The sequence below is a fragment of the Lissotriton vulgaris genome, chromosome 11 (genome assembly GCF_964263255.1).
Source record: "Lissotriton vulgaris chromosome 11, aLisVul1.2, whole genome shotgun sequence".
In the NCBI taxonomy this organism is placed as follows: Eukaryota; Metazoa; Chordata; class Amphibia; order Caudata; family Salamandridae; genus Lissotriton; species Lissotriton vulgaris.
In genome coordinates this window covers 856,311,113-856,330,520 of record NC_141699.1, presented here as the reverse complement: position 1 = coordinate 856,330,520, position 19,408 = coordinate 856,311,113, and the positions used below count along the sequence as shown (strand labels likewise).

The window sequence follows — 19,408 nt, the reverse complement described above, 5'->3', positions numbered from 1 at the left end:
GAAACAAAAAAGGTCATATGGTATCTATGAAGGCCCAACAGTGCTAAAATAACCAAACAATGTTGAAGTCAAACTCATAGAAATATTTCCTTTCACTCTTAAGCTTTCTCAAATGGCCTCTCAAGACTTTTTCTGCATTTGTATTGATTTTTGGTAAGCACTGAAAATCAATATCCTTACACTCGCCCACCTATCAAGATAAAGATAATGTTACTTACCCAGTAAGCATCTGTTCTTGGCATGTAGAGCTGTAGATTAATGTTAGAAATGGGATCTCTGGCTGTCCAAGGCTTGCGCCAAAGTCAGTCAGAGACCACCACTCTAAGTCAGGGCAAGGGAGTTACACGCCAAGATAACCCCTGCTCACCCCCTTGGTAACGTGACACGAGCAGCAAGGCTAAACTCGGAAGCTATGTAATTTAAGTGTTTGCGCACGCACCCCCAGTAACAACACCCAAGGCCCACCACAAAGGAAACTCCACACCAGGTTATATATAAAAATAGCCTTTGTATTGTACAAAACACATTAGATAATAAATACACACTTTACAATGTGACATAGGCACGGGCACAATTTACAGGGGATAAGGTACATGAGACAGGGCCACAGGCGCCACTGTCATAAATAAACACTTTTAGAACTAGCACTTGGTAGAATTAGCACTTTGTACGGATAACCCTTAGCAAATAGAACAATTGTAGAACCAAATAGAAAATAAAGCACACAACCAGTAACCACTGGTAATAGGTAAGTACCACCTACGCAACTCTAACCACCTTAGGAGAATGTCACGCAGGGAACCAGAACCTTACTAGCAACACCTGTGCTAGAAAGAACAACCACCTAAGTATCACTATACATTTAGGGGTATAAGTATGAACACATTACACATGATGCATCACCACATTCAAAGGTGTAGGGAAGAAAACACATGATGCATAAACATACATTCAGTGGTGTAAGGAAAAGCACATGGCGCATTAAAAACACATTACCAAAAACAAGAGGAACCCAATAGGTAGCTTTGGACCATGGGTATCAAGTATTTTCAAAAACAAAAGGTCCTAAGCTTGGGATTGTCAAAGAACGGATATATATAGACCTCAATGGGAAACTATATAGTTTTATCCTGTACCCAGCCGGGCAAGGAATTTATTCATTTGATATAGTAAGAATTTATGAATTACAGTTTCACAGTAACCATATACATGTGAAGTAGGGCACAAGCCTGTACCATACTGGAAAGTTGGAGGAGGAGAATAAAGAAGAAGAAAGAAAGTTTACATCAGGCAAGATGTAGTGAGCAAAACTGGGTACTGTTATACATTAGAATTTCCAGTACTCCCCAGAGTAAACCATACATGCAGTAGTATTCACAGATTTAGCTGTATGTTTACTAAACTAAGTCGACGGCGTTTCGATCCCTGGCTCAAATTATGATGGGATCATCATCAGGACTTAATAATTTTTGCCTGGTACACTTTGTTATGTGCGCCATGTAATGGAAAACAGGGAAAAACAAAAAAGCAAAGACGAAATTATATTTACATTTCTGCGGCGAGAAATTGAGGTAAACTTTAGTCACATTTGATACCTACATTTTCCGGAATCGCAGTGCGATGAAGGTGCCAACCAGTGTTCCGTATTTACAAGATCGCGCAATTGTGCGTAATACGTGCCTATTGGGAGAATGCTTGTTGTAACAGGGCTGATTTGGGAAAGAATAGGTGAAGTGATGAGAACGGTTGTGAAAGACTAGCTCCTCCAAGCTGAAGCCTGTGTGTTTAGCCGGGGGGGTTGGGTGTTGCCTGGGTAACCGATTACCGGTGTGGAGACAGCTATGATGTGACTAGTATCAGGGAAGGGTAAATTAATATCGTACCCACTGTGCAGGGAAGCTGCTGTGCTGCACGTGGAATAGTTATGGAAGGAAGGCCGGTGATACGTTTCCGAGACACTAAATAGGATAATAAACATTAGTTATCGAGGAAGTTTAAGGACAGCCGGCAACCTCTGTGAAATTGGCTTACCGATTGCGGCTCGATTTTTAAGTATTGTGGCAGGTCCAAAATGGTGGTCCTGTCCGGTGTGGTTGACGAGGTCGATAATTAGTTCGATCCGCTGTAAGGAGGAGGAGAGTGGAATCAATTCTGTGCTTATATGGGGAAGGAGGCCTAAATCTTTAAGGAGTGGCGCTTCTTACCGTTAGCGAGGAGACTGAGCGGTACTACGGTCGGTGAGATACACGATCCGCTGCATAGGGAAAGAGCGAGATTGTTAGCTTACGCTCTAGTTCAAAAGTGGTACTGGGCTCGGGTATGAGTCTGTCTGGTCAACTCCTTACCGCTAGTAGAATACTTGGACGTGGTGATGATCCACTCGTTCCAGTCGGTTGTATTGCTTCCTCAGTACTGGGCATAATCCAGCCGCTCAGTTATATCCGGTCAGGTGATGGAAGTCACATGACGTGGGGTGATATGGCAGACATCTTGGAGTGGGGTTTCCAGTGTGATCGGGAATGGCAGTGAGATTATTCAAGTGCACTGTGGCCTATCTGTATACGGCAGTGCTCGGGGACTATAGTGATTAAAAGTGCTACATTTGTGTTACGAAACATTTAGATGGAATATCAGATTACATTCAGACACATTATGCTCTGTCATATTCTCTTGTCCTTAATACTGTTAAGGCTTATAATGGAACAGTATTTTCATTTACTCATGTTTAAGTTGCAGAATTGCCCAATGTACCAACTACAGTAGTTTAGTCCAGTCTCACTTTTGTTTAAACCAGTCCGGATAGTATTGAACTGGATTATGGACTTTAGTTCTTCTCTGTTCAGGAGTTGGGCGAGATTTCCACCCCTTTGCGGGAGCTTGATGACTTTGAGGATTGTCCATTTCATATCATCAGCTGTATGATTCAGCTCTGTGTAGTGTTCCACCAGCGGCGCATTAGGCGTCTTGCATCTGATTCTGCTCCGGTGCTGGCAGATGCGTGTCTTTGCTTTCTGGCTGGTTTGGCCAACATACATTTTCTGGCAGGGGCATAGTATAGCATAAATTACATTACAAGTGTTGCAATTAGTGAATGATTTCATTTCGAAATTGATGCCATTATGCACGATGTTACGAGCCTCAATTGTAAATTCACAAACATTGCAGTGGCCACATCTAACATGCCCAGATAATGGTGGAAGTCCCCAGTTGGAATCTATGGTGGTACGTGGAGTAGGGACTGGTAGGGACGCCCTGACCAAATGGTCTTTTAGGTTCTTGTTTTTCCGGAATGCAAAGATGGGTCTCTCTAAGTTGATGGGGCCTGCATTTATGGTGGGCCAATGTCTAAGGATAGATTTCCGAATTCTGTTGGATATTGGGCAGAATGTGGTCACACAGGCTATTCTCTCCTTACTGTCCCGCGTTTTTGGTGTTAGGAGAACATCACATGGACAGTACCAAGCTCTTTTGGATGCTGCTCTGACTAATCTTCTGGGATAGCCACGTGATTTGAGTTTGTCTGATAGCACATTGGTTTCCTTGAAGTAGTCCTCTTTGTTCGAGCAATTGCGCCTTATCCTAAGGAATTGGGAATAGGGTAAGGAGTCTTTTAAGGCTCTGGGGTGATTGCTACTATACATCCTATACATCTACTATACATCCATGGGGGCAATTTTTGCTCCCAACCTGGCAATACTGTTCATGGATGCACTTGAAACTGTTGTCATCCTAACTGACAGTAACCCATTCTTCACATGAATTTCCCTGTGGCGTCGTTATATCGACGACATTTTTTTAGTCTGGAGCCTTGACATCACTTCATTGAACCTGTTTCTCCACTGGCTTAACAACAATTGTATGGACCTAACCTTCACCATGGCCCACAATAAAACCCAAATAGATTTCCTTGACCTAACAATCTACAGTCTTGAAGGCGAATTACTAACACGCCTCTACAAAAAACCTACAGAGAGGAATACCCTGTTAAGCTACAGTAGCAATCACCCCAGAGCCCTAAAAGACTCCTTACCCTATTCCCAATTCCTTAGGAGAAGGCGCAATTGCTCGAACAAAGAGGACTACTTCAAGGAAACCAATGTGCTATCAGACAAACTCAAAGCACGTGGCTATCCCAGAAGATTAGTCAGAGCAGCATCCAAAAGAGCTTGGTACTGTCCACGTGATGTTCTCCTAACACCAAAAACGCGGGACAGTAAGGAGAGAATAGCCTGTGTGACCACATTCTGCCCAATATCCAACAGAATTCGGAAATCTATCCTTAGACATTGGCCCACCATAAATGCAGGCCCCATCAACCTAGAGAGACCCATCTTTGCATTCCGGAAAAACAAGAACCTAAAAGACCATTTGGTCAGGGCGTCCCTACCAGTCCCTACTCCACGTACCACCACAGATTCCAACTGGGGACTTCCACCATTATCTGGGCATGTGAGATGTGGCCACTGCAATGTTTGTGAATTTACAATTGAGTCTCGTAACATCGTGCATAATGGCATCAATTTCGAAATGAAATCATTCACTAACTGCAACACTTGTAATGTAATCTATGCTATACTATGCCCCTGCCAGAAAATGTATGTTGGCCAAACCAGCCAGAAAGCAAAGACACGCATCTGCCAGCACCGGAGCAGAATCAGATGCAAGACGCCTAATGCGCCGCTGGTGGAACACTACACAGAGCTGAATCATACAGCTGATGATATGAAATGGACAATCCTCAAAGTCATCAAGCTCCCGCAAAGGGGTGGAAATCTCACCCAACTCCTGAACAGAGAAGAACTAAAGTCCATAATCCAGTTCAATACTAAATGATAATACTGTTCCATTATAAGCCTTAACAGTATTAAGGACAAGAGAATATGACAGAGCATAATGTGTCTGAATGTAATCTGATATTCCATCTAAATGTTTCGTAACACAAATGTAGCACTTTTAATCACTATAGTCCCCGAGCACTGCCGTATACAGATAGGCCACAGTGCACTTGAATAATCTCACTGCCATTCCCGATCACACTGGAAACCCCACTCCAAGATGTCTGCCATATCACCCCACGTCATGTGACTTCCATCACCTGACCGGATATAACTGAGCGATTCTGAAAAGGGGGTGGTGATGAACAGAGTGTCTGAATTAAGCAGACCACTCTTACCCAGTCCAAAGATCAGTAAGAGTGGTCTGCTTAATTCAGACACTCTGTCCATCACCACCCCCTTTTCTGAATCGTTTTTGGCCACTATAGGTGTGGCAGGGTATACTCAGACATGAGTCCCTTTCTCACTGCACCACCAGGATTCAAGCAAGCCGGGCCGAAGACGGCTGAAATGCCAGAAACCGGTCCCCGGTAGCTTGTCTCCTTTCTGGTGAAGAATTGGCTTGGTAGTTTAGTCTGCCCTGTTCCCATGATGCACTGGGCCAGGGACAGACTGATTTGCATATAGCCAGGTTCTGAGCTGGGATGGTGCAGTGAGATAAATAACGGTGATGGATCAAGCCCTGATCTTTGGACTGGGTAAGAGTGGTCTACTTAATTCAGACACTCTGTCCATCACCACCCCCTTTTCTGAATCGTTTTTGGCCACTATAGGTGTGGCAGGGTATACTCAGACATGAGTCCCTTTCTCACTGCACCATCAGGATTCAAGCAAGCCGGGCCGAAGACGGCTGAAATGCCAGAAACCGGTCCCCGGTAGCTTGTCTCCTTTCTGGTGAAGAATTGGCTTGGTAGTTTAGTCTGCCCTGTTCCCATGATGCACTGGGCCAGGGACAGACTGATTTGCATATAGCCAGGTTCTGAGCTGGGATGGTGCAGTGAGATAAATAACGGTGATGGATCAAGCCCTGATCTTTGGACTGGGTAAGAGTGGTCTGCTTAATTCAGACACTCTGTCCATCACCACCCCCTTTTCTGAATCGTTTTTGGCCACTATAGGTGTGGCAGGGTATACTCAGACATGAGTCCCTTTCTCACTGCACCACCAGGATTCAAGCAAGCCGGGCCGAAGACGGCTGAAATGCCAGAAACCAGTCCCCGGTAGCTTGTCTCCTTTCTGGTGAAGAATTGGCTTGGTAGTTTAGTCTGCCCTGTTCCCATGATGCACTGGGCCAGGGACAGACTGATTTGCATATAGCCAGGTTCTGAGCTGGGATGGTGCAGTGAGATAAATAACGGTGATGGATCAAGCCCTGATCTTTGGACTGGGTAAGAGTGGTCTGCTTAATTCAGACACTCTGTCCATCACCACCCCCTTTTCTGAATCGTTTTTGGCCACTATAGGTGTGGCAGGGTATACTCAGACATGAGTCCCTTTCTCACTGCACCATCAGGATTCAAGCAAGCCGGGCCGAAGACGGCTGAAATGCCAGAAACCGGTCCCCGGTAGCTTGTCTCCTTTCTGGTGAAGAATTGGCTTGGTAGTTTAGTCTGCCCTGTTCCCATGATGCACTGGGCCAGGGACAGACTGATTTGCATATAGCCAGCTTCTGAGCTGGGATGGTGCAGTGAGATAAATAACGGTGATGGATCAAGCCCTGATCTTTGGACTGGGTAAGAGTGGTCTGCTTAATTCAGACACTCTGTCCATCACCACCCCCTTTTCTGAATCGTTTTTGGCCACTATAGGTGTGGCAGGGTATACTCAGACATGAGTCCCTTTCTCACTGCACCATCAGGATTCAAGCAAGCCGGGCCGAAGACGGCTGAAATGCCAGAAACCGGTCCCCGGTAGCTGGTCTCCTTTCTGGGGAAGAATTGGCTTGGTAGTTTAGTCTGCCCTGTTCCCACGATGCACTGGGCCGGGGACAGACTGATTTGCATATAGCCAGGTTCTGAGCTGGGATGGTGCAGTGAGATAAATAACGGTGATGGATCAAGCCCTGATCTTTGGACTGGGTAAGAGTGGTCTGCTTAATTCAGACACTCTGTCCATCACCACCCCCTTTTCTGAATCGTTTTTGGCCACTATAGGTGTGGCAGGGTATACTCAGACATGAGTCCCTTTCTCACTGCACCACCAGGATTCAAGCAAGCCTGGCCGAAGACGGCTGAAATGCCAGAAACCGGTCCCCGGTAGCTTGTCTCCTTTCTGGTGAAGAATTGGCTTGGTAGTTTAGTCTGCCCTGTTCCCATGATGCACTGGGCCAGGGACAGACTGATTTGCATATAGCCAGGTTCTGAGCTGGGATGGTGCAGTGAGATAAATAACGGTGATGGATCAAGCCCTGATCTTTGGACTGGGTAAGAGTGGTCTGCTTAATTCAGACACTCTGTCCATCACCACCCCCTTTTCTGAATCGTTTTTGGCCACTATAGGTGTGGCAGGGTATACTCAGACATGAGTCCCTTTCTCACTGCACCATCAGGATTCAAGCAAGCCGGGCCGAAGACGGCTGAAATGCCAGAAACCGGTCCCCGGTAGCTTGTCTCCTTTCTGGTGAAGAATTGGCTTGGTAGTTTAGTCTGCCCTGTTCCCATGATGCACTGGGCCAGGGACAGACTGATTTGCATAAAGCCAGCTTCTGAGCTGGGATGGTGCAGTGAGATAAATAACGGTGATGGATCAAGCCCTGATCTTTGGACTGGGTAAGAGTGGTCTGCTTAATTCAGACACTCTGTCCATCACCACCCCCTTTTCTGAATCGTTTTTGGCCACTATAGGTGTGGCAGGGTATACTCAGACATGAGTCCCTTTCTCACTGCACCATCAGGATTCAAGCAAGCCGGGCCGAAGACGGCTGAAATGCCAGAAACCGGTCCCCGGTAGCTTGTCTCCTTTCTGGTGAAGAATTGGCTTGGTAGTTTAGTCTGCCCTGTTCCCATGATGCACTGGGCCAGGGACAGACTTATTTGCATATAGCCAGGTTCTGAGCTGGGATGGTGCAGTGAGATAAATAACGGTGTTGGATCAAGCCCAAATCTTTGGACTGGGTAAGAGTGGTCTGCTTATTTCAGACACTCTGTCCATCACCACCCCCTTTTCTGAATCGTTTTTGGCCACTATAGGTGTGGCAGGGTATACTCAGACATGAGTCCCTTTCTCACTGCACCATCAGGATTCAAGCAAGCCGGGCCGAAGACGGCTGAAATGCCAGAAACCGGTCCCCGGTAGCTTGTCTCCTTTCTGGTGAAGAATTGGCTTGGTAGTTTAGTCTGCCCTGTTCCCATGATGCACTGGGCCAGGGACAGACTTATTTGCATATAGCCAGGTTCTGAGCTGGGATGGTGCAGTGAGATAAATAACGGTGTTGGATCAAGCCCTGATCTTTGGACTGGGTAAGAGTGGTCTGCTCATTTCAGACACTCTGTCCATCACCACCCCCTTTTCTGAATCGTTTTTGGCCACTATAGGTGTGGCAGGGTATACTCAGACATGAGTCCCTTTCTCACTGCACCATCAGGATTCAAGCAAGCCGGGCCGAAGACGGCTGAAATGCCAGAAACGGTCCCCGATAGCTTGTCTCCTTTCTGGTGAAGAATTGGCTTCGTAGTTTAGTCTGCCCTGTTCCCATGATGCACTGGGCCAGGGACAGACTGATTTGCATATAGCCAGGTTCTGAGCTGGGATGGTGCAGTGAGATAAATCACGGTGATGGATCAAGCCCTGATCTTTGGACTGGGTAAGAGTGGTCTGCTTAATTCAGACACTCTGTCCATCACCACCCCCTTTTCTGAATCGGATATAACTGAGCGGCTGGATTATGCCCAGTACTGAGGAAGCAATACAACCGACTGGAACGAGTGGATCATCACCACGTCCAAGTATTCTACTAGCGGTAAGGAGTTGACCAGACAGACTCATACCCGAGCCCAGTACCACTTTTGAACTAGAGCGTACGCTAATAATCTTGCTCTTTCCCTATGCAGCGGATCGTGTATCTCACCGACTGTAGTACCGCTCAGTCTCCTCGCTAACGGTAAGAAGCGCCACTCTTTAAAGATTTAGGCCTCCTTCCCCATATAAGCACAGAATTGATTCCACTCTCCTCCTCCTTACAGCGGATCGAACTAATTAATTATCGACCTCGTCAACCACACCGGACAGGACCACCATTTTGGACCTGCCACAATACTTAAAAATCGAGCCGCAATCGGTAAGCCAATTTCACAAAGGTTGCCGGCTGTCCTTAAGCTTCCTCGATAACTAATGTTTATTCTCCTATTTAGTGTCTCGGAAACGTATCACCGGCCTTTCTTCCATAACCATTCCACGTGCAGCACAGCAGCTTCCCTGCACAGTGGGTACGATATTAATTTACCCTTCCCTGATACTAGTCACATCATAGCCGTCTCCACACCGGTAATCGGTTACCCAGGCAACACCCAACCCCCCCCGGCTAAACACACAGGCTTCAGCTTGGAGGAGCTAGTCTTTCACAACCATTCTCATCCCTTCACCAATTCTTTCCCCAAATCAGCCCTGTTACAACAAGCCTTCTCCCAATAGGCACGTATTACGCACAATTGCACGATCTTGTAAATACGGAACACTGGTTGGCACCTTCACCGCACTGCGATTCCGCAAAATGTAGGTATCGAATGTGACTAAAGTTGACCTCAATTTCTCGCCGCAGAAATGTAAATATAATTTTGTCTTTGCTTTTTTGTTTTTCCCTGTTTTCCATTACAGGCGTACATAACATAAAGTGTACCAGGCAAAAGTTAATAAGTCCTGATGATGATCCCATTATAATTTGAGCCAGGGATCGAAACGCCATCGACTTGGTTTAGTAAACATACAGCTAAATCTGTGAATACTACTGCATGTATGGTTTACTCTGGGGAGTACTGGCAATTCTAATGTATAGCAGTACCCAGTTTTGCTCACTACTTCTTGCCTGATGTAAACTTTCTTTCTTCTTCTTTATTCTCCTCCTCCAACTTTCCAGTACGGTACAGGCTTGTGCCCTACTTCACATGTATATGGTTACTGTGAAACTGTAATTCATAAATTCTTACTATATCAAATGAATAAATTCCTTGTCCGGCTGGGTACAGGATAAAACTATATAGTTTCCCATTGAGGTCTATATATATCCGTTCTTTGAAAATCCCAAGCTTAGGACCTTTTGTTTTTGAAAGCATTAAGAACACATTCAGTGGTGCAACGAAGAACAATTGCGCAGAAATTACGTAGGCCAAAACCTATAGCTGTCCACAGGCCAACTGGCCTCTCTGGGGCTGAAACGCCCTGTTTCCCAAAGTCAGGGCAGGCTGCGCAGGCAGCCAAAGCAGATTTGCACCAGGCCTAAACGTAGCAGCTGCCCACTAAGTGCTGGGCAGCTGTAGCAGGGAGCCTGGCACCAGTGTGCTTCCTGGCTCTTCTCTTGGGGTTCACAATAAAACCACTGGGCCCAAGAACAACGTGGGAGCCTCGCAGGCTCTAGCAACCAAAACATTTGTGGCCCAGTGAGCCTCGTGGGCTCAAGAACAGATACTGGGGGACCTTGGGAGCCTTGTGGGCTCTGCACACAAACTGCCCCCTTGGACCTCGTGGGTTTGAAGAAAGAATGCCCCCCGGTCGTGGGAGTCCCCTCTCTGGGGACTCTGAATCAACAACTGACCCCTGAGCCTCTCAGGCTCAATCAGGAATGCCCCGGGCGTTGGAGCCTCTTGTGGGCTCTGGATTCAATTGGGCCCGTCGTTGGAGTCCCCCCTTCTGGGGACTCGGAAAAGCAATGGCCCCTGGAGCCCTCTCGTGGGCTTTGAATACAATGGCGCCTTCGGTGGAGTTCCTCTTCTGAGGACTCGAAACAACTAAATGCCCCCGTTGCCCTCGTGGGTTCTAAACAATAAAATGTGCCCCGACGCCCCCTCCTTCCCACCGGAACACAGGGCCCACTCACCGGAGGTTGCTGGGCTGGACTCAGTCTCCCTCGGGCAGGGCGACAGGGCAGCAGTGCGGCACCCGCGGGGCTCTCCTCGCCGGTCGGGCGCCTGTGGAGGCGGGGTGGGCTCCCGTCCTCCTCTGGTGCTGGCGAGAGATCCGGGGCTCTCCCTTCACTCGGGAGCCCCAAGCAGGACCCGGCAGGCTGCTTCCGGCTTCCTGTTTGTGTCGGGCCTGGCCCAGTCACTCCACAGCTTGCCTGACTTCCGGGTCAGACCTCAGGCCGGCAGCCAATCACAGCGCGGCCCGGGGGATGACGTCACAGGGGTGTCCCGGGCCGGCCGGCAGTGATTTTCCCGGGCAAACGAGGGGTAGGCTCCCTCTTGAATTTAAATATAAAGCGAAGTGGGCAATCGCTTGGGCAATAAAAAGAAAATAGCGGCAAGGTCCCTGGCGGGGTGGGCACTAGTCAGGGATTCCAAAATTGCAATCTGGCGGGGAAAATGACGGGTGGGCACCGGCTATGACAGAAAGCGCTCCCAAGCGTTAGTGGCCAAATAAAGCGCTCCCAAGCGCTAAAGAGAGAAATCCAGCGCTTCCAGGCGCTATAGGGCAAAGTTCATTCCCAAAGTCCCTAAAGACAAGCAAAATTCGTTTAGGAGGTGGGGGGCAGGGCTGGGCCCAGGTGCCAGCTCACAGTGTCCTCCTAGGCAGGGAGGCACTCCCCAGTGGCGGTCCTCCTGGTGCCCAGCAGCAGCAGGCCCCCCTCTAGAGTAAGATCAGCAAGAAAACAACTTGTATGGGGACACAGCCCCTTTTTATACAGTGAAAACCTTTGTCTTGGGGGCAGGCTGGGGGAGAAACCAGTCGCATCTGGTTTTGGAGCACTCTTGATGTGCTCAGCCACCCTTCCTATTCACTAGGGAGGCTAGGGTCATCAGTCGCACCATAGGGGGTGGAGCCAGCATTGTGTGGGGAGAGCCCATCCCTATTCAGGACCCAGGTGCACCCCTCCCTCACATCAGCATACTAATCTCTCCGCTCACCACCAGGGCAGACCCATCTAGACTCCTGGAGCCAGGCTCACAAGCCAGCTCCAGCCAATCACACCCCAGCACCCTTACTGCACACACACACACACACCAATGTCTAGAAGTGGCACTTCCACACTAGACACAATCATGCTGCATACATCATTGCGCAGCATTCAATTCCATGAGTCCGCACATACCAAACTCGAGCCTGGACACCTCACGCATCAGGAACTACCAGGGACACAGACATTCCCCATGCATTCCATTGGGACACAGTGAAAGTAAGCAGAAACCAAGAATCACCATCCCCAGGTCACATACAAAAAGCAAAAAGTTCAGGGGTGAACCTGCCAGAAGGGCCAAGTCCAACAATTCACATGCTTTGCATACTCCTGCCATCTAGTGTTGGGTCCAGTTGTTTTTCTTCTAAAAAGTCTTTCCCAGTCACAAGGTAAGGTGACTCCTCCTTTAGGTGATAGTATGAATGGTCTTCGACTCCACTGTTAAGATTGTTTTCCCACAAGAGGATGAGAATGGAGTAAGTGTAGTATAGAGATGTTCATGTGTATAAATGTATAATGAAGAAATGCAACAACTATAGGTACCCGGAGAGGTCGGTGTGCGCATGTGAATCTACAGTTCTACATTCCAAGAACAGATGCTTACTGGGTAAGTAACATTATCCGTTCGAGGCATGTGTGCTGTAGATCGCAATGAGGAAAACGACCTTCCATGAAAGGAATTGCAAGGGGCACTTGTGCAGTGGTTCAAAAGGTGGACCTATGAGTCTTTTGAGAACAATGTTGAGATTCCAAACTGGAGCAGGAGGAATTCTTGGTGGTATAACTCTTTTCAACCCCTCCATGAAAGCTTTGATTACTGGAACTCTGAATGGTAACAGATGGTGTATGTTCTGTAAATATACAGCTACTGCTGTAAGGTGCAAATTAATAGATGTATAAGCTAGTCCAGTTTGCTGGAACAGGTAACAGATAACATTTTGTATAGAAGCATCTAAAGTATTTATTTTGTTGGTATTGCAGTATACAACAATTCTTTTCCACTTTGCTACATAGCACACTCTGGTGGTAGGTCTTGCTTCGTTTGAAATATTCATACAGTCTTGAGGTAAATTTACATAACCAGACTTTATGATTTTAGGATACAGATAGCTAAGTTCAGTTCTTTGGGATTTGGAGGTCTGATTTCTCCATGGTTCTGTGTGAGGAGACTGGAGGTGAGGTGCAGTTTTTAGTATTAAATCTTTTTATTGAAGCCAATACACCGACCAGTGCTATATGGGAGCAAGGGCCGAACAAAGACAAAACAATTGCTGCGCCAACACCAATGCTGGTCCGTCCTGATGCAGATTAAACACGGCAAGTCGCCTACAACCCAACTGGGCGGGCCGCGTCTGAAAGACTGAGAACCAATCGGGTGCAACAACAATGCAGTCATTATTTAAAGAGAAAAAAGGGAAAAAAAAGAACCCCTCCCCCCCCTTCGTCCCTCTGCCACCCCTTCCTCCCTCCCCCCCCCCTTGTCCGCTGAGGTATAAGAAGGGAAACATGAAGGAACCAGGAGTAGTGGTCAGGGCCTCACGCGTGGAGCCCTATTTCCGGGATGTCTGTTTGCGGGGTTTTGTCTTAGGCTCAGTGAGAGGTGTGTCTGCGAGACGTAGCAGCCTCCGGTATCTGGGACAGCTCAATTCCCTGTATTCCCCTGTGAGAAGCGTCAGGAAAGGCCGCCAGAGGTCAGCAAATTCATCCCCCCTGCCCGCTGAGGTCAGGGAAAGCTTCTCCATTCCCAGGATGGTCCATAGCCTATGCAGCCAACCCACCTGCACCGGTGGCTGAGGATCTCTCCAAAGAGCCACGATGTTTTGCACCGCAGCCCCTAACGCAAGCGCTATTAGTCTCCCTCTCATGGACTTCAGCGGGTACATCAACGCGTTGGGCAGTCCCAGCAGCACATAGGCCGGGAATCGGGGGAGTTGGGTGTCGAAGTGGAGGTCTATCAGATCTAGGATAGGGGTCCAGTACTTCTTCAGATGTTCACAACTCCATAGCAGGTGTTCTAGCGTACCCAGCTGTCCACAACCCCTCCAACAATTGTCACTTACGTGTGGGTCCCCAACGGTGTATGCGTTCGGGGGTGTGATACCAGTAAGAGGCTACTTTTGTGAGTGTCTCCGTGAGGCCTGTGTGGTAGGCCGAATGCCTCGCCCTGTGGTAGATCCCCTCCCACTCCTTGCATGTGAGCTGCCTTCCCAAGTCCTTTTCCCACCTAGCCTGGCCTGCGCTGTAAGTGTATTTGTTAGTGAGGAGCAGGTGCTGGTAGATATTCAAGAGTAGTTTCTTTTCCGACGTGCGCATGAGCAGCCACTTTTCATAGGGAGTAAGAAAGCGCTGCGCTCCAGGTTTGATCGCCGGCTGCAAGACCCAGTGGCGGATTTGCAGGTAGGGCATGCGATCCGCCTCTGTTATACCGTAGGCCTCCTTTACTTTCTGGAACGGGAGGATGCCTTGGAGATCAAACATGTGGCCAATCTCTCGGCAGGGCGTAGTCCTCCATGCCGCAAACGCCTGCACATCCAGGCCCGGGTTGAACTCAGGGTTATCAAATATCGGAGTTAGCGGGGATGGAAAGGAAGTGAGATCTCGCCGGACCGCTACTTTATCCCACACCGCCATGACCGTGCCGGTGACATATGATGCATACAGGTTGGGCGGCCTGTTGCGCCGGGGCAGGAAGGGCACCCCCTGGAGAGTCCGGCCCGCCACAGCTTGGTCCTGAAAGAGCCAATGCTTGCTGGATTCCAGCTGGTACCACTCCACAAGCGTGCGCAACTGTGCTGCTTGAAAGTACAGGGTCAGGTCAGTTAATCCTACTCCTCCATGAGCCGGAGGGAGCGTGGCAATTAAGTGCTTGAATCTGGGGCGACGACCGTTCCAAACAAAACGCGACAGGTCGGCCTGTGTCCGCTGGAGCCAACCTGCCGGAGGACGCAGTGGCAACGTCTGGAAGATATAAAGGGCCTGCGGGAGCAGCGTCATTTTAATAGCAGCGATGCGGCCTAGCCAGGACAGCGTGTGATGCTTCAATTTCCGGAGAGTCTCGTTGAGGCGCGCGCCAAGTCTGGCGTAGTTGGCCTCCGCTGTGGCCTGTATCGTGGGTGCTAGTAAAACCCCCAGGTAAGGAACGGTAGAAGTAGACCATTGTAAATCAAATTCGGCTTTAGCGTCCGCTAGCACCTCCTGGGGTAGGGACACATTCAGTGCCTCCGATTTATCCAGATTAACTTTAAAACCCGAAGCGAGGGCAAACTTATGCAGCTCAAGAAAGAGCGCCCTCAGGGACTGCATTGGGTCCATGAGTGACAGCAGGATATCGTCTGCGTACAGACTGATTTTATGTGTATCTCCACCGAAGGGGATGCCTCTAATAAGCTGGTTTTGCCGAACCCGTTTTGCCAATGGCTCCATGTAGAGCGCAAACAAGAGGGGGTAAAGCGGGCAACCCTGCCTGGTCCCCCTGCTAATCGGGAAACGTGGTGATGTGTGGCCATTCACTCGGACCACAGCGCTAGGTCGCCTGTAGCAATTAAAGATCCGGTTTCCGAGGGTAGTCCCAAATCCAAAACGCTGTAGCGCTAGGTCAAGGTAAGGCCAGTGCACTCGGTCGAACGCTTTCTCAGTGTCGACCGTGAGGAGCATACAGCCCGGTTTCGTCCGGGAGCTGGCTTCGATCAAATGGAGGACGCGTTTAGTGTTGTCGCTGGTCTGTCTTTGGGGAATGAACCTGGCTTGGTCTGGGTCTACTAGTTGTTGCATATACGGGCCCAGCCGGCTGGCTATGATGCCTGTAAAGAGTTTGAGGTCAATATTCAGTAGGGATATTGGTCGGTAAGAACCGCATCTGGACGGGTCTTTACCAGGCTTGGGTATCACTGAGATGGCGGCTTCTAGCAATTCCGGAGAGATGGCCCCTGGCTGATCAAAAGTGTTAAATAGGTCTCGCAGCAGAGTTGCCACCTGGTGACAAAATTTCTTATAGAAAGCCGCCGGGTAGCCATCCGGTCCCGGGGTCTTGCCTGGCTTTAGGCGAGAAATCGCTGAGATGACCTCCTCCAGACCGATGGGTCTATCGAGAAACTGCGCCTGGGCCTCATTCAAGGATGGGAGTGTCGCCCCATCTAGATAATCGATGCCTGCTCGTAGGTCTAGTGTGTCGGCATTGTACAGGTTGGCATAGAAACTACCGAATTCTGCTGCTATAGCCGCGTCTTCAGTGATCGGATCACCGACATGAGGCTGAAGCGTCCGAACGTGTTGCCTCTGACGTGCTCCCTCAGCTTCCTACATCTGCCCCCCCCTGTGTAATATGCATGTTTCAGGCGTAAGGCAGCAAATTCCGCCACATCTTGGTCCAGTGCTGCTAGCATCTTCCTCTCCGCGCATAGTTGGCGCCAGGCCCTGGCCGCCCCGTGCGTTGGTGCATCTGCTCCAACTCGGCCACCCTCTGCGTGAGTTCAGCCCTCTTCTGAGCGCGTTCCCTGTTGTCTGCCACGGCTACCGAGATAAATTCGCCCCGAAGGACAGCTTTAAGCGCCGCCCATTGAGTAGCTTTGGAGGTATCATCATTGGCATTGTTGACTAGAAAGTGGCCGATATCAGTCGTTATCTTCTCTATCGTGGCCGGGTTTTGCAGTAGGCCGACACGCAGGCGCCAATGCCGTTGCGGCCTGGGAGCGTCCGGCACCAGAAAGGACGCCACCACTGGAGAGTGGTCTGACAACGAGGCTGGAAGGATCTCGACATCCTGCGCGCGTGTTGCTAGGTGGGCAGAGCACAAGAAGTAGTCAAGCCTCGCATATGATTTATGGGCTGCCGAGTAGTGTGAGTAGGCCGTAACTCGGGGGTGGGAGAGTCTCCATACGTCAACTAAGCCCAGGTCCTCAAGGTGAGCCCGTCCTGCCGCGGAAAGCGCCCCCACCTGACCGAAGCGCTGATTGGAGCGATCTGCAGTGTTATGAAATACCAGGTTTAGTTTTCCCCCTAGTAGTAAGTGTGGATGGGTGTTGGCTGTGGCCGTTTCTAGCGCTGAATGTAGGTATCGCTCCTGGCCTTCATTAGGCGCGTATATTGAGCCTATCAACAACGTCTGTCCTGCCACTAGAAAGCGGTGAACTAACAGCCTACCCTTGATCTCCGCTTCCTTTTGCAACACTCTACCTCTAAAGGATTGCGCCACCAGGATCGCCACCCCCGCTATTTTCTTGGATGCTGAGGAGAAAAACTGCTCTGGGAAGAAGCGAGATTTAAGCCTGTGGTGATCTTTGGACAGCAGATGCGTCTCCTTTAGGAGGCAGATATCCGCTTGCGAGTTCCTTAAAAAGGAGAGGACTGCTCTGCGTTTGTTCGGATTATTAAGCCCCCTCACATTTAGCGAGAGAACTGTCAAGGGCCGTGTCATCCCGGGCATGTTGTGAGGGCATGTGCGCCACGCGCGGAGTCAGCCAATGCAATAAGGAAGAAAGGGAAAGGGAGCAAACGGTTCTTCTCAGCACTAGTGGACAAGGGGGCCCCTCCCCCCACCCCACCCCACCCCCATCCCCATCCCCAACCCCAAAAATGAGCCCTCCCCGGCACCCCCAACTGCGCCGATTCTCCCTCTGCCAAGACCCCCCCCCCAACCCCATTCCCCCAAACCCAACCAAAGAAACCAAAATGAACATCATAGTCCCAGGTCAACCAAGTGGAGAATAGACCTGTAGAGTGATGAGAGTCAAAAGAGACCCAAACCAGTTGGAGTCAAAGTACAGATAGGGTACGTGGTAACAGCGACCTTCGTGGCTCCCCACCCCGCCTCCCTCCATGATGCTGCTGTCTATGAATGCCCCTGCTGTAAGTGTCTTATGGAGGCCCAGAGGTGTCTTTCGCCACTTCCTGAACAGCAGCAGTGTTCTCTGGCAATCGTTAGCTGATCCGGGCGAGCACGTGGCTTGTGTTGTCTCCGTCTGATGACTTTCTGCCAGCCGTCACGTCGGGGTTGTGATTGATGTTCCTGCGACGACTCCGTATTAGTGTTGTCGCCGTCTTCTTGGTCCGGCGGCTCGATCCCAAGTAAAGCGCAGGTATCCTGGAGGGAATGCATCTGGTGAAGAGTGCCATCCCACCGAAAGATGAGTCGGAACGGGTGACCCCAAGGGTAGGGCACCTCTTTGTCTCTCAGGAAGGTGGTGACAGTCTTGAATTCCCTTCTTTTTTGGAGTGTGATCACTAAGAGGTCTTGAAAGAGTTCCACAGATGCATCTCAGAAGCGGAGAGGCTGAGACTGGCGTGATTCTCTAAGAATCCTCTCTTTAAGAGGAAAGTCCGGGAGGAAAGCCAGTATGTCTGGAGGAGGGGCAGGAGCTCGGCGTGGTAGGCCCACCCGGTGTGCTCGATCAATGCGGATGGGGAAGTCCGCGGGCTCCTTGAGGATTTCCCGGAACAAATCTTGGAGGTACAGGGTGACACTGTTCCCTTCCGCTTTCGATGGTACTCCCCGGACCCTAATGTTGTTCCGCCGGGAGCGGTTCTCTAAATCCTCATTATGTGCCTGGAGGTCCATTTGCTGATCGCAGTCGCAGGACCTCTTACTGGAGATGCACCTGTTTCTCGCAACGGACCTGGTTTGAGTCCTCTATCGTGGCGACTCTTTCTCCTAAGCCGTCCAGGTCCCTGCGCAGCTCCCTTTGCTCGCTCACCAACTCCTGTTTGAGAGTCTGGAAGTCCTCCCTCAGCGAGCCAAAGAGGGACTCAAGGAAGGATCTCATGACTGGGGCTTCTTCTTAGGTCCCACTCTTCTTAGTAGCGGGTGTGGGCGACGGCGACGCCGTTTGGGTCTTGTCTCCCTTCTGCGGTTGCTTCACCAGCAGGTCGGTGATGGAGCGGCCTCCCCTGCGGTTAGCGTTTGCCATCTTGGTGCTGTCTGCCGTGTCCTATCTCTGCGGGCACATCTTTGGGTCGGTGCTCCGGCCGGTCGCTCGGTCGCGTGGTGGGCCAAGTGGGGTCTGGCCAACGGCGCTGTCGTCTCGGGGATGGTGTTTGCCCGTTAAGGGGAGCTCTCAGTGTGGCCCCTAGTTACACACTCGCTGCAGGGTCCGCGGTACACAGCCGCCCACCCACTGCGTCTGGGCCCACTGTCTGCGATCCCGTTCGCTAGGCCGCCCCTTGCGACTCCGCGCTACTTCTTCGTTGTCCTCTTCGGCTCTCAACCCCCCCACTGCTCCTGTCCTCAATCCCCAAATTCGGTACAGGGGGGAAATCCAAGGCCGACCAACCGCGGGTCGGTGTCTCCGGGTTCGGGGTGATTCACTGAGACTCCAAATTACGGCCCTCTGGCCCCGGCAGGTCAAGGAGTCCAGCCGCCCACCGTCTTCTCGGGCTTCAGGAGTGGCCCCGATCCCGGGGGGCTGTCAGTGCCGGGCCTGTAACCGCCGCCTCGATGCCGCCAGGCAGTCACTCTCTCCCCTGGGGCGCGCTG

At 50.2% G+C, this 19,408-nt stretch overlaps 1 protein-coding gene across 3 annotated transcripts in view; it reads right to left on the bottom strand.

Annotated features, from left to right (window-relative positions):
• The window catches only part of YEATS2 (YEATS domain containing 2), a 1,498,478-nt gene that overhangs the window by 910,638 nt on the left and 568,432 nt on the right, over positions 1 to 19,408 (bottom strand). The gene's annotated exons all lie outside the window — the stretch shown is intronic.